This window comes from Lepus europaeus, chromosome X (genome assembly GCF_033115175.1).
Source record: "Lepus europaeus isolate LE1 chromosome X, mLepTim1.pri, whole genome shotgun sequence".
In the NCBI taxonomy this organism is placed as follows: domain Eukaryota; kingdom Metazoa; phylum Chordata; class Mammalia; order Lagomorpha; family Leporidae; genus Lepus; species Lepus europaeus.
Window position 1 is genome coordinate 64975581 of NC_084850.1, and position 11718 is coordinate 64987298.

An 11718-nucleotide genomic window follows, 5' to 3' on the forward strand; every position below is an offset into this window, starting at 1 on the left:
TAATCATACTCATCCCAGACTTATCATCGCAAACACTACAGGCAAGGAGACAATGGCATGATATATTCCAAGTATTAAAAGACAAACAACGCCAACCTAGAATACTATACCTTGCAAAGCTATCATTTATGAATGAAGGGGAAATAAAGATCTTCCAAGACAAACAGAAACTGAAAGAATTTGTATCCTCACGTCCAACCCTACAACACTAGCTCAAAGATGTGCTGCACACAGAAATACAAAAACAAGAACTTCACTACAAAAAAAGTGAATGTAGGAAATGACCCAACTAAGCTACAAACAAATCTCAAAATATATAAACAGCTCGTTTTAGGAAACATGACTGGAAAAAGACAGTATTTACAGTAGTCACACTGAATGTGAATGGTCTTAACTCTACTACCAAGAAACACAGACTAGCTGATTAGATAAAAAAGAGGATCCATCTGTATGCTGCCTTCAGGAAACTTACCTTATCAGCAAGATGCACGCAGACTGAAAGTGAAAGGATGGAAAAAGATACTCCAAGCTAACAGAAATCAAAAAAGAGCTGGTGTGGCCATCCTAATATCAAACAAAATAGACTTTAACACAAACACTATTAAAAGAGACAAAGAAGGGCATTATATAATGATTAAAGGATCAATCCAACATGAAGACATTACTATTATAAATGTATATGCACCTAATTACAGGGTGCTGGCTACTTGAAAGAATTACTAAAGGAATTAAAAGGAGATATAGACTCAAATACAATAATAACAAGGGACTTCAACACCCCACTCTCACCAATGGACAGATCAACCAGACAGAAAATCAACAAGGAAATAACAGATCTAATTGATGCTATAGACCAAATAGACCCAGTAGATATCTTCAGAGCCTTCCACCCCACAGCCAAAGAGTTCACATATTTCTCTCCAGTACATGGAACGTACTCTAGGGTTGACCATATGCTAGGCCATAAAGGGAGCCTCAACAAATTCAAAAAAACTGAACTATACCATGCCTCTTCTCAGACCATAGTGCAGTGAAGCTCGAAATCAACAACTCAAGAATCTCTACACCACATGCAAACACATAGAGAATGGACAACATGATTCTGAATCAATAGTGGGTCATAGAAGAAATCAAATGATTTCTAGAAACAAATGAAATGACAATGCAACCTATCAAAACTTGTGGGATATTGCAAAAGCAGTGCTAAGAGGAAAGTTTATAGCAATTGGTGCCTATATCAAGAAACTAGAAAGGAACCAAACAAATGACTTCTCCATGCACCTCAAGGATTTAGAAAAACAGCAGCAAATTAAGCCCAAACCAGGCAGAAGGAAAGAAATACTAAAGATTAGAGAAGAAATAAATAGAATTAAAACCAAAGAAATAATACAAAAAATCAACAAAACCAAGAGCTGGTTCTTTGAAAAATTAAACACAATAGACACATCATTGGCTCAACTAATCAAAAAAAGGAAAGAGAAGACCCAAATCTGTAAAATTAAAGATAGTAATGGAAATGTGACAACAGACACAACAGAAATAGAAAGAATCGTAAGAAACCACTACAAAGAGATGTATGCTAACAAATTGGGGAACCTGGAAGAAACAGATAGATTCCTGGACACATACAACCTTCTTAAACTGAGCCATGAAGATATAGAAAACCTAAACATAACCATAACCATGGAAGAAATTGAATCAGCAATAAACGTACTACCAAAAGAGAAGAGCCCAGGACCAGATGGCTTCACTGCTGAATTCTACCAGACATTCAAAGAAAAACTAAGCCCAGTTCATCTCAAATTATTCAAAACAATTGAAAGGGAGGGAATCTTCCCAAATTCTTTCTATGAAGCCAGTATCTCCTTAATTCCTAAGCCCAGAAAAGACACAACAGAGAAAGAAAACTACAGACCTATCTCCCTGATGAACATAGATGCAAAAATACTCAACAAAATTCTGGCAAACCAAATCCAACTACATATCAGAAAGATCATTCACCCAGACCAAGTGGGATTTATCCCTGGTATGCAGGGATGGGATGGTTCAATATTCAAAAACCAATCAACATGATACATCACATTAACAAACTGAGAAACAAAAATCATATGATTATCTCAATAGATACAGAAAAAGCATTTGAAAAAATACAACACCCTTTCATGATGAAAACTCTGAGCAAAATGGGGTTAGAAGGAACATTCCTCAACACAATTAAGGCAATTTATGATAAACCAATGGCCAGCATCATATTGAATGGGGAAAAGTTGGAGGCATTTCCATTGAAAACTGGCACCAGAAAGGGATGCCCACTCTCACCATTGCTATTCAATATAGTCCTAGAAGTTTTAGCCAGAGCCATCAGGAAAGAAAAAGAAATTAAAGGGATACAAATGGAAAAGGAAGAAGTTAAACTATCCCTATTTGCAGATGACATGATCCTATATATAGGGGATCCAATAAATTTCGTTAAGAGACTATTGGAACTCATAGAAGGGTTTGGTAAAGTAGCAAGATACAAAGTCAATGCTCAGAAATCAACAGCCTTTGTATACACAGACAATGCCCTGACCGAGGAAGAACTTCTAAGATCAATCCCATTCACAATAACCACAAAAACAATCAAGTATATTGGGATAAATTTAACCAAGGATGTCAAAGACCTCTATGATGAAAATTACAAAACATTAAAGAAAGAAATAGAAGAAGACACAAAAAAGTGGAAAAATCTGCCATGTTCATGGATTGGAAGAATCAGTATCATCAAAATGTCCATTCTCCCAAAAGCAATTTACAAGTTCAATGCAATACCAATCAAAATACCAAAATCCTTCTTCACAGACCTAGAAAAAATGATGCTGAAGTTCATATGGAGAAACAGGAGAACGTGAATAGATAAAGCAATCATTTACAATAAAAACAAAGCTGGAGGCATCACAATTCCAGACTTCAAGACATATTACAAGGCAATTATAATCAAAACAGCCTGGTACTGGTACAAAAACAGGTGGATAGACCAATGGAACAGAATAGAAACACCGGAAATCAATCCAAACATCTATAACCAACTCATATTCGAAAAAGGACCTAAAACCAACCCCTGGAACAAAGACAGCCTCTTCAACAAATGGTGCTGGAAAAACTGGATGTCCACATGTCCAAGTATGAAGCAAGACTCCTACCTTACACCATATACAAAAATCTACTCGATATGAATCAAAGAACTAGATATATGTCATGACACCATGAAATTAATTGAGAGCATAGGGGAAACCCTTCAAGACATTGGAACAGGCAAAGAATTCCTGGAAAAGACCCCAGAGGCATGGGTAGTCAAAGATAAAATAAACAAATGGGATTACCTCAAATGGAAAAGTTTCTTTACAGCAAAAGAAACAGTCAGAAAAGTGAAGAGGCAACAAAAAGAATGGGAGACATTATTTGCAAACTACACAACTGATAAGGGATTAACAACTAGAATCTATAAAATGATCAAGAAATTCCCCAGCAACATAATGAACAACCAAATAAAATGATGGTCCAAGGACCTTAACAGGCATTTTTCAAAAGATAAAATCTAAATGGCCAACAGACACATGAAAAAATGTTCAGGATCTCTAGCCATCAGGGAAATGCAAATCAAAACCACAATGAGGTCTCACCTCACCCCAGTTAGAATGGCTTACATACAGAAATCAACTAGCAACAGATGCTGGCAAGGATGTGGGGAAAACGGCACACTAATCCACTGTTGGTGGGAATACAAACTGGTAAAGCCACTATGGAAGATAGTTTGAAGAGTCCTCAGAAACCTGAATATAATCCTACCACATGAGCCAGCCATCCCATTCCCTGGAATTTACCCAAAGGGAGTTAAACTGGAAAAAAAAAGAGCTGTTTCCACCTCAATGTTTATTGCAGCTCAATTCACAATAGCTAAGACCTGGAATCAACCTACCTGCCCATCAACAGATGACTGGATAAAGAAATTATGGGATATGTACCTCACAGAATATTATAAAGCAGTAAAAACCAATGAAATCCGGTCAGGAGTCTGAAGATGCCTAATTCCTATAGGTGATATTGATGCTGGAAACTCATAGTTGTACTAACAGCATTTTTAACAAATAAAAAAGAAGCTTGTGATTATATCATGAAATCATATGCTGTATAAATTGCAGAAGGCAAGGTGGCTGTGAAACTTAATCCAAAATTGTCCCTGTTGTTTATATTCTAAAACTAAGTCTTTAATCACAGACTGAGGATACTTTGCTCCTTTTTTTTAAAAAAAATTATTTCATTTATTTAGAAGGCAGGTTATAGAGAGAGAGAGGAGAGATCTTCCATCTATTGGTTTACTTCCCAAATGGCCGCAATATGAAGACCGAGGAATCAAGAGTTAATTCTGAATTTTTGGACTCCTTGAGAGATTAAAGACAGTGAACCTTAAAGGTCAAAGTGGGAGTGATCAACTCATGTTCAGGCTTCTGGTTGTACATGGTGCTCATGGCGTTGCATGAGTTTGTCAGCAACAGGAGTCTGTCATGTCCTTCTGAAGATGCTGAGAAGGCACCACAGTCCATCTGAGGACTTTTTAAGAGCAGGGCTTAAAGTTCCTGTAGATTATCTCAGCACAGAGTCTAGGGGTAGGATTTGAGCCATAGAGATGATAATGGAATTCTGAATCCTGCAATCTGGAGTCCTGCAGGGTCAGTCTGACTCTTTTTATTTACTTATTTGCATGTATTTCATAAATAAAACTTTAGGAACATAGTAATTCTTCCCATCATACCCACCCTCCCACCCACACTCCAACCCCTCTTCCTCCTCCCTCTCCTATTCCCAGTATTATTTTTACTAAGATCTACATATAAGATTAACTATTCTAGTTAAAGAGTTCAACACTTTGTATGAGAAACAAAATCAAAGGGAAAAAAAAAAAAACCAAAAATCTGTTCCTCAACAGTCCAGGCAAGGGCTATTCAAAGTCATTGTATCTTGAAGTTATTTTGTCTTTTTTTTTTTTTGAGAAACTTAATTATCGAGCACTTAGACATTAACTAAAACTTATGACATAAGAATATCCTCCACTTAATACACTGAAATGAAGTAATTCACTGAGAAAAAGTTTTACAGTTAATTCTCATAGTACAACTCATTGAGACAGATGTCCTGCATGGGGAGTGAATGCACAGTGACTCCTGTTGTTAACTTAACAATTAACACTCTTATGTATGATGCCAGTACTCACCCGAGGCTCTTGCCATGAGCTGCCTAGGCTATGGAAGCCTTTTGAGTTCACAAACTCCGTCGGTTTTTAGATAGGGCCATAAGCAAAGTGGAAGTTCTCTCCTCCCTTTAGAGAAAAGTACATCCTTCTTTGATGGCCCCTTCTTTCCACTGGGGTCTCACAGATATCCTACATGTAGGACATTTTTTGCCATGGAGTCTTGGCTTTACATGCGTGAAATGCTCTCATGGGCTTTTCAGCAAGAACAGAGTGCCTTAAGGGCTCATTTTGAGGTCAGGGTACTAATAAAGGCGGTTGTCATTCTATGAGTCCAGCCTGACTCTTGTACCATTTTCATAATTTAGTGAATAAATTGCCACAGTGAAGACAGAGGAGTTGCAAGCTGACAGTCAAAGATACTGGGGCCTGATGAAGTTTCCATCGAAAACACTGGTGGAGTGGCTCAGTTTTAGCACCCCCCATTTCCTATCATGCTACAATCATGAAAGGTATGGTGGCAGTGACCATTAAACTACTTTCTGCTCTTAAGGGGCAAACAGAACTTTTTAGGACTCGAAGACAGGAACTGTAGGAATTTTCTCATGAATTTTTTTTTGTCTCATGTTTAACTGAGAAGATTCTCTGCATCAGTATGGGGTTTGGCCCAGCTATTTATTTAGTTATTTATTTGCAAGGCAGAGATACAAGAGAGAAAGAGAAAGAGATGTTCCATCTGCTGTTTCACTCTCCAAATGGCTGCAACAGCTGGAACTGGGCCGATCTGAAGCCAGGAACCAGGAGCTTCTTCTAGGTCTCCCATGCGGGTGCAGGAGCCCAAGTGCTTGGGCCATCTTCCACTGCTTTCCCAGGCCATAAGCAGAGAACTGGATCAGAAGAGGAGCTGCCTGGACTAGAACCAGTGCCCACATGGGATGCTGGTGCCACAGGCAGAGGATTAACCTACTGCACCATAGTGCCACCCCCTAATATTCTTATATCTAAAGTGCAAGTCAGACATACCAGCTTTGTCATTGGGGACTTCCATTTCCAAGCCAGTAATAGTCATTAACAGGCTCAGTGTGGTGTCATCCATAGCATTAATCTGGATATACATCTACTGGATAGCTAGGGAAATGCGGCAGAGCTATCACGAATGTACACATAACATCTTGTTTTAATGAGTACAGAAATTTTCCACTGAGTGGTTGTGAAGATGTCCATTTGGTTTTGGAAGATTGCCTTCCTCAGTTGAAAAGCTTTGGTATTATACAAGGACAATACTTCTTCTCTCTAGACAGCCTCCATGTACAGGTAATACAGAAAATGTACCCTTGAATCAGTGTGCATGTTCACTGTCTTACCTCTTCCACAGCATAAGGCGTGGCTAAGAGTTTAGCTTGTTGGGTCAAGGTACTGATGTGGGAGAAGTGGGGTCTAAATTCTTATTCCAGGTCTTTTGCTTCTACCTGGAGAAGCATTCTAAGTACAGGCACAGAAACGGTGCACAAATTGATAAAGTTTATTTAGAGATGAGAAAATACACACACACACACACACATACACAGGGACATAGGAATGGAGTGGGCCAGAGAGAGATGGGTTGGGGGAAGGGTAGTAGAGAGAGAACCCTTAGCACCTTCTCTCATCCTTGTCTCCAACAAAGAGTACCTCCCAGTATCTTCTTTTTTTTTTCACAGGCAGAGTTGGACAGTGGGAGAGAGAGAGAGAGAGAGAGAGAGAGAGAGAGAGAGAGAGAGAGAGAAAAGTCTTCCTTCTGTTGGTTCACCCACCAAATGGCCACCACAGCCGGCGCGCTGTGCCAATCCGAAGCCAGGAGCCAGGGGCTTCCTCCTGGTCTCCCATGCGGGTGCAGGGCCCAAGCACTTGGGCCATCCTCCACTGCCTTCCAAGGCCACAGCAGAGAGCTGGAGTGGAAGAGGAGCAACCGGGACAGAACCGGTGCCCCAACCGGGACTAGAACCTGGGGTGCTGGTGCCACAGGTGGAAGACTAGCCAAGTGAGCACCGGCCCCATCCCAGTATCTTCTTTGATGAGGTAGTGTGGTCACCTGGGAGGTTTATGACACCTCCATAAAATTCCATGTGGAGCTTATTATTCATATATATGGGACAATCCTTCATCAGGTCGTGAATGAAAGTAGGGTATCTTGGGGGGCAAGTGTTGTGGCCTAGAGGGTTAAGCCTCCACCTGCAGTGTAGGCATCCCATCTGGGCGCCAGTTTAGTTCAAGTCCCAGCTGTTCCACTTCCAATCCAGCTCCCAGGGAAGCTTTCCATGGTGCCTGGGAAACCAATGGAGGATCCAAGTGCTTGGGCCCCTCCACCTGCATGGGAGACCTGGAAGAAGCTCCTGGCTCCTGCTTCAGAGTGGCTCAGTTCTGATGTTGAGGTCACTTGGGAAGTGAAACAATGGATGAAAGATTCTCTCCTCTCTCTCCCCCCACCTTTTCCCTCTGTATCTCTGCCTTTCAAATACATAAATAAATCTTTTTTTTAAAAAAAGGAAAGAAAATAGGGCATCCATCTTAAGAAATGGGATTTTCTGACAAACAGAAAACAATTACATGGGGCAGGGTCTTGTATTTTGTGACCTCCAATTCAGCTAGCCACCTTATCCCATATCAGTATGTAGTAGCAATGCTTCTGCTTCCAAAGTTTCCTGCATATCTAGACTTTCAATTCCCCTTGCCCATGAAACTGCTTGCAACCATGAAGAATTTCAGATTCTGGAGTGTCTAAGGGGACATAGGTCAGGTCCAGCCTGCTGGAATACACCTGTTCGATAACCTGCCAGTGGTCATGCACAGGTTTCCAAAGAGGAGTCTGGAAGCAAGGTTGTTGGATTTAAATATGGCATGATTTTTAGAGTAGCAATTTAGGTTATCAAATAATATGGCTTGATATCTCCCCAGGTGACCAGAAGTAAACCTTTAGTTCTAGAAGTGGCAGCACACAATGAGCTATATGCACTGTGGTGGGCTGCCCAGCTGTCAACTTCTTTGCCTTCTGCAGTACATCACAGGTGGCTGGTATTATTCTCAAACAATGAGGTCAGCCTTGCATGACAAGGTCCTGATTCATTGAAAGGTACTCCATCAGGTATGTAATTTTTCCTGGAGTTTTGTGTCAACACTCTCAGTTCTAATCCTTGCTTCTTGTGTACAAAGAAGTGAAAGGACTTTCTCATGTCTGATAAACCCAGTGTGGGTGCCGTATAAAGATTCTAATGTTATGTGTGAGAATACACATCCAGTTAGCAGCACTTTTGAAATGCTAGCCCTCTGTTAAGGTGATAGCACTGAGTCTTTTGTGATAGTCACTATCAGCTAATCATGCCTAAGAGCCTATTCTTCAGAACTTCTCGGCTTTATCTAGTTTAGTTCAGAGTTAACGCCACTGACATAAACCTCAACTTTTCTGCTAGTTCCTCATTGGCAGGCAGAGTGGACAGTGAGAGAGAGAGACAGGGAGAAAGGTCTTCCTTTACTGTTGGTTCACCCTCCAATGGCCGCTGCGGCCGGTGCACCGTGCTGATCCAAAGCCAGGAGCCAGGTGCTTCTCCTGGTCTCCCATGTGGGTGCAGGGCCCAAGCACTTGGGCCATCCTCCACTGCCCTCCCGGGCCACAGCAGAGCACTGGACTGGAAGAGGGTCAACTGGGACAGAATCCAGCGCCCCGACCAGGACTAGAACCTGGTGTGCTAACGCCGCAGGTGGAGGATTAGCCTAGTGAGCTGCGGCACTGGCCTGTATTTCTTGTTTTGAGAACTGTCTATTCAGGTCATTTTCTCACTTCTTAACTGGACTGGCTATTTGTTGTTGAGCTGTTCCTTTTTTTTTTTTTAGTTCCTAATATATTCTGTATATTAACCCTTTGCTGGATAAGTAGCTTGCAAGTATTTTTTTCTAATTCTTTCAGATGTCTTTCCACCCTATTGATTGTTTCCTTTGCTGTGAAGAAGCTTCTGAGTTTGATATAATTCTATTTGTCTAGTTTTGCTCCTGTTGCCTGCACTTTTGAGTTCTTACCTTGAACTGCTTGCAATAGCCAAGATACACATTCAACTAAGGTCTTTTATCTCTTTCAGATGAAAGGTCAATGTGGAGTGTGTGGAGGGAGATGTAGCTGCCTCTTCTCTGAACCACTCCCCTTTGCCTTCAAACTTCTCTGGTGCCAGCAGCCCCCCAACTAGGGGCCTGGTGCCGTGGGTTCTGTTGATGATCATGGGCTCTATCTCCAACCAGCAGTTTGCAGGTGGCTGCACCAAGGAGGCATGGGAGGATGCAGCCCTGGTGGCAGATCAGCCACAGCTGCCACACAGGGCCAGCATCTGTAGGTAGTTCAATGTGCATATGGGGTTTGGTTTCCTGTCCATGACTTCCCAGTGGACGTCTTTGTGCATCAGAGTAAACTGCACATGGAGGGCATCCGGAGCCTTGAGAGAGGGTGAAGCAGTGGAATTTACCTTCAAGAAGTCTGACAAGGGCCTGGAGTCTATCCATGTTACCAGGCCTGGTGGAGTGTTCTGTATTGGGAGCGAGAGGTGGCCAAAGGGGAAGAGCACGTGAAAGCACAGATCTAAAGGAGACAGGTGCTACAACTGTGGAGGTCTAAGACCATCATGCCAAGGAGTGTCACTTTTGCCACAGCATTGGCCATATGGTGGCCTCATGCACCCTGAAGGCACAGCAGGCCCCCGGCTCCCAGGGAAAGGCAGCCTACTTCAATTCACAATAGCTAAGATATTGAATTAACCCAAATGTCCAACAGTTGATGACTGGATAAAGAAATTATGGTATATATAACTATGGAATACTACTCAGCCATAAAAAAGAATGAAATCCTGTCTTTTGCAACAGAATGGATGAAATTGGAAATCATTATACTTAGTGAAATAAGTCATTCCCAAATGACAAATACTATATGTTTTCCCTGATCTGTGGTAACTAATAGAGTATCAAAAATGTAATGTATAGGAGTGAAATTGACATTTTGAGCTTCAATGATTGTTTACAGCCTTTGTCTCTATTGTTGAGAAACCATGTTTTTTTCTTCATACTATTTGTTTAACTCATCACTTGGTATAGTGTTAATCTTATAAGTATAATGTGAGTTGAAAGTAAATCATTGTGGGGCTAGCACTGTGGTGTAGCAGGAAAAGTCACCACCTGCAGTGCCAGCATCCCATAAATGTGCCAGTTCAGGACCTGGCTGCTCCACTTCTGATCCAGCTCTCTGCTATGGCCTGGGAAAGCAGTAGAAGATGTCCCAAGTCCTTTCACCCCTGTACCCAGGTGGGAGGCCCAGAAGAAGCTCCTGGCTTCAGATCAGTGTAGCTGCAGCCATTGTGGCCAATTCAGGAGTGAACCAACAGATGGAAGACCTCTCTCTCTCTTCTATGCCTCTCCTTCTCTCTCTGTGTAACTCTGACTTTCAAATAAATAAATAAATAAATAATTTTTAAAAAAGAATGTACTATTCACTGAACAAGAGAATATGCATTATATATATTTAAAAAGAAAGTAAATCATTGTAAAAATAGAGGGAATGTGAGATGAAGGAAGAGCAAGGGTAGGAGTGTGAGTGGGAGGGGAGTAGGGTAGAAAGGATCACTATGCTCCTACATCTGTATACAAGAAATACATGAAAATTGTATAGCTTAAATAAAAATTCAAAAAGAGAATACAGGCATCTGACATTGATCTCATTTGCATGAAGTAGAATGAGTTGAAGGTAAACTATGATTCTTAACTTCTCCATAAGAATAGAAGGAACTGGAACACACATATGATGCCATAACATTTCCATATGCATATTAAGGGACTAGCTTCTATGTCGTCTGTCTCAAAGAAATAGTACAGTTTGGTAATATTAATTTCCTGGGGGCCATTAAAACAAAGACAGAAGGTCAGACAAGACCAAAAAAATTGAAGACACCTAAAATCTCTGGCCAAGCAGATAGAAGAGTATAGTTTGTAAACTTAAAGCCAGTCTGACAAGAATTACACAGTGGTTTTCTAATGTACAGAAACCAACACACAAAGTCAAGGAAAATGCAAAACATAGGGAAATATGTTCCAAATGAAAGAATAAGAAGATATCAAGAATCCAATACCAACAAAATGTGTGTGTGTGTGTGTGTGTTTACCTGGTAGAAAATTTAAAAGACATAGGGGCCGGTGCTGTGGTGTAGTGGGTAAAGCCACCGCCTGCAGTGCCGGCATCCCACATGGGCGTCGGTTCGAGTCCCGGCTGCTCCACTTCTGATCCAGCTCTCTGCTATGGCCTCAGAAAGTAGTGGAGAATGGCCCAAGTTATTGGGCCCCTGCACCTGCTTGGGAGACCTGGAAGAAGCTACTGGCTCCTGGCTTCAGATCAGTGCAGCTCCTGCCAACTGGAGAGTGAACCAACAGATGGAAGACCTCTCTCTCTCTCTATCTCTGCCTTTCTCTTTCTCTCTCTCTCTCTC

At 41.3% G+C, this 11718-nt stretch overlaps 1 pseudogene; it reads left to right on the forward strand.

Moving 5' to 3' along the window:
• Positions 1-9472: 9472 nt before the first annotated feature.
• Positions 9473-9986, forward strand: LOC133752648 (protein lin-28 homolog A-like; annotated as a pseudogene).
• Positions 9987-11718: the final 1732 nt, after the last annotated feature.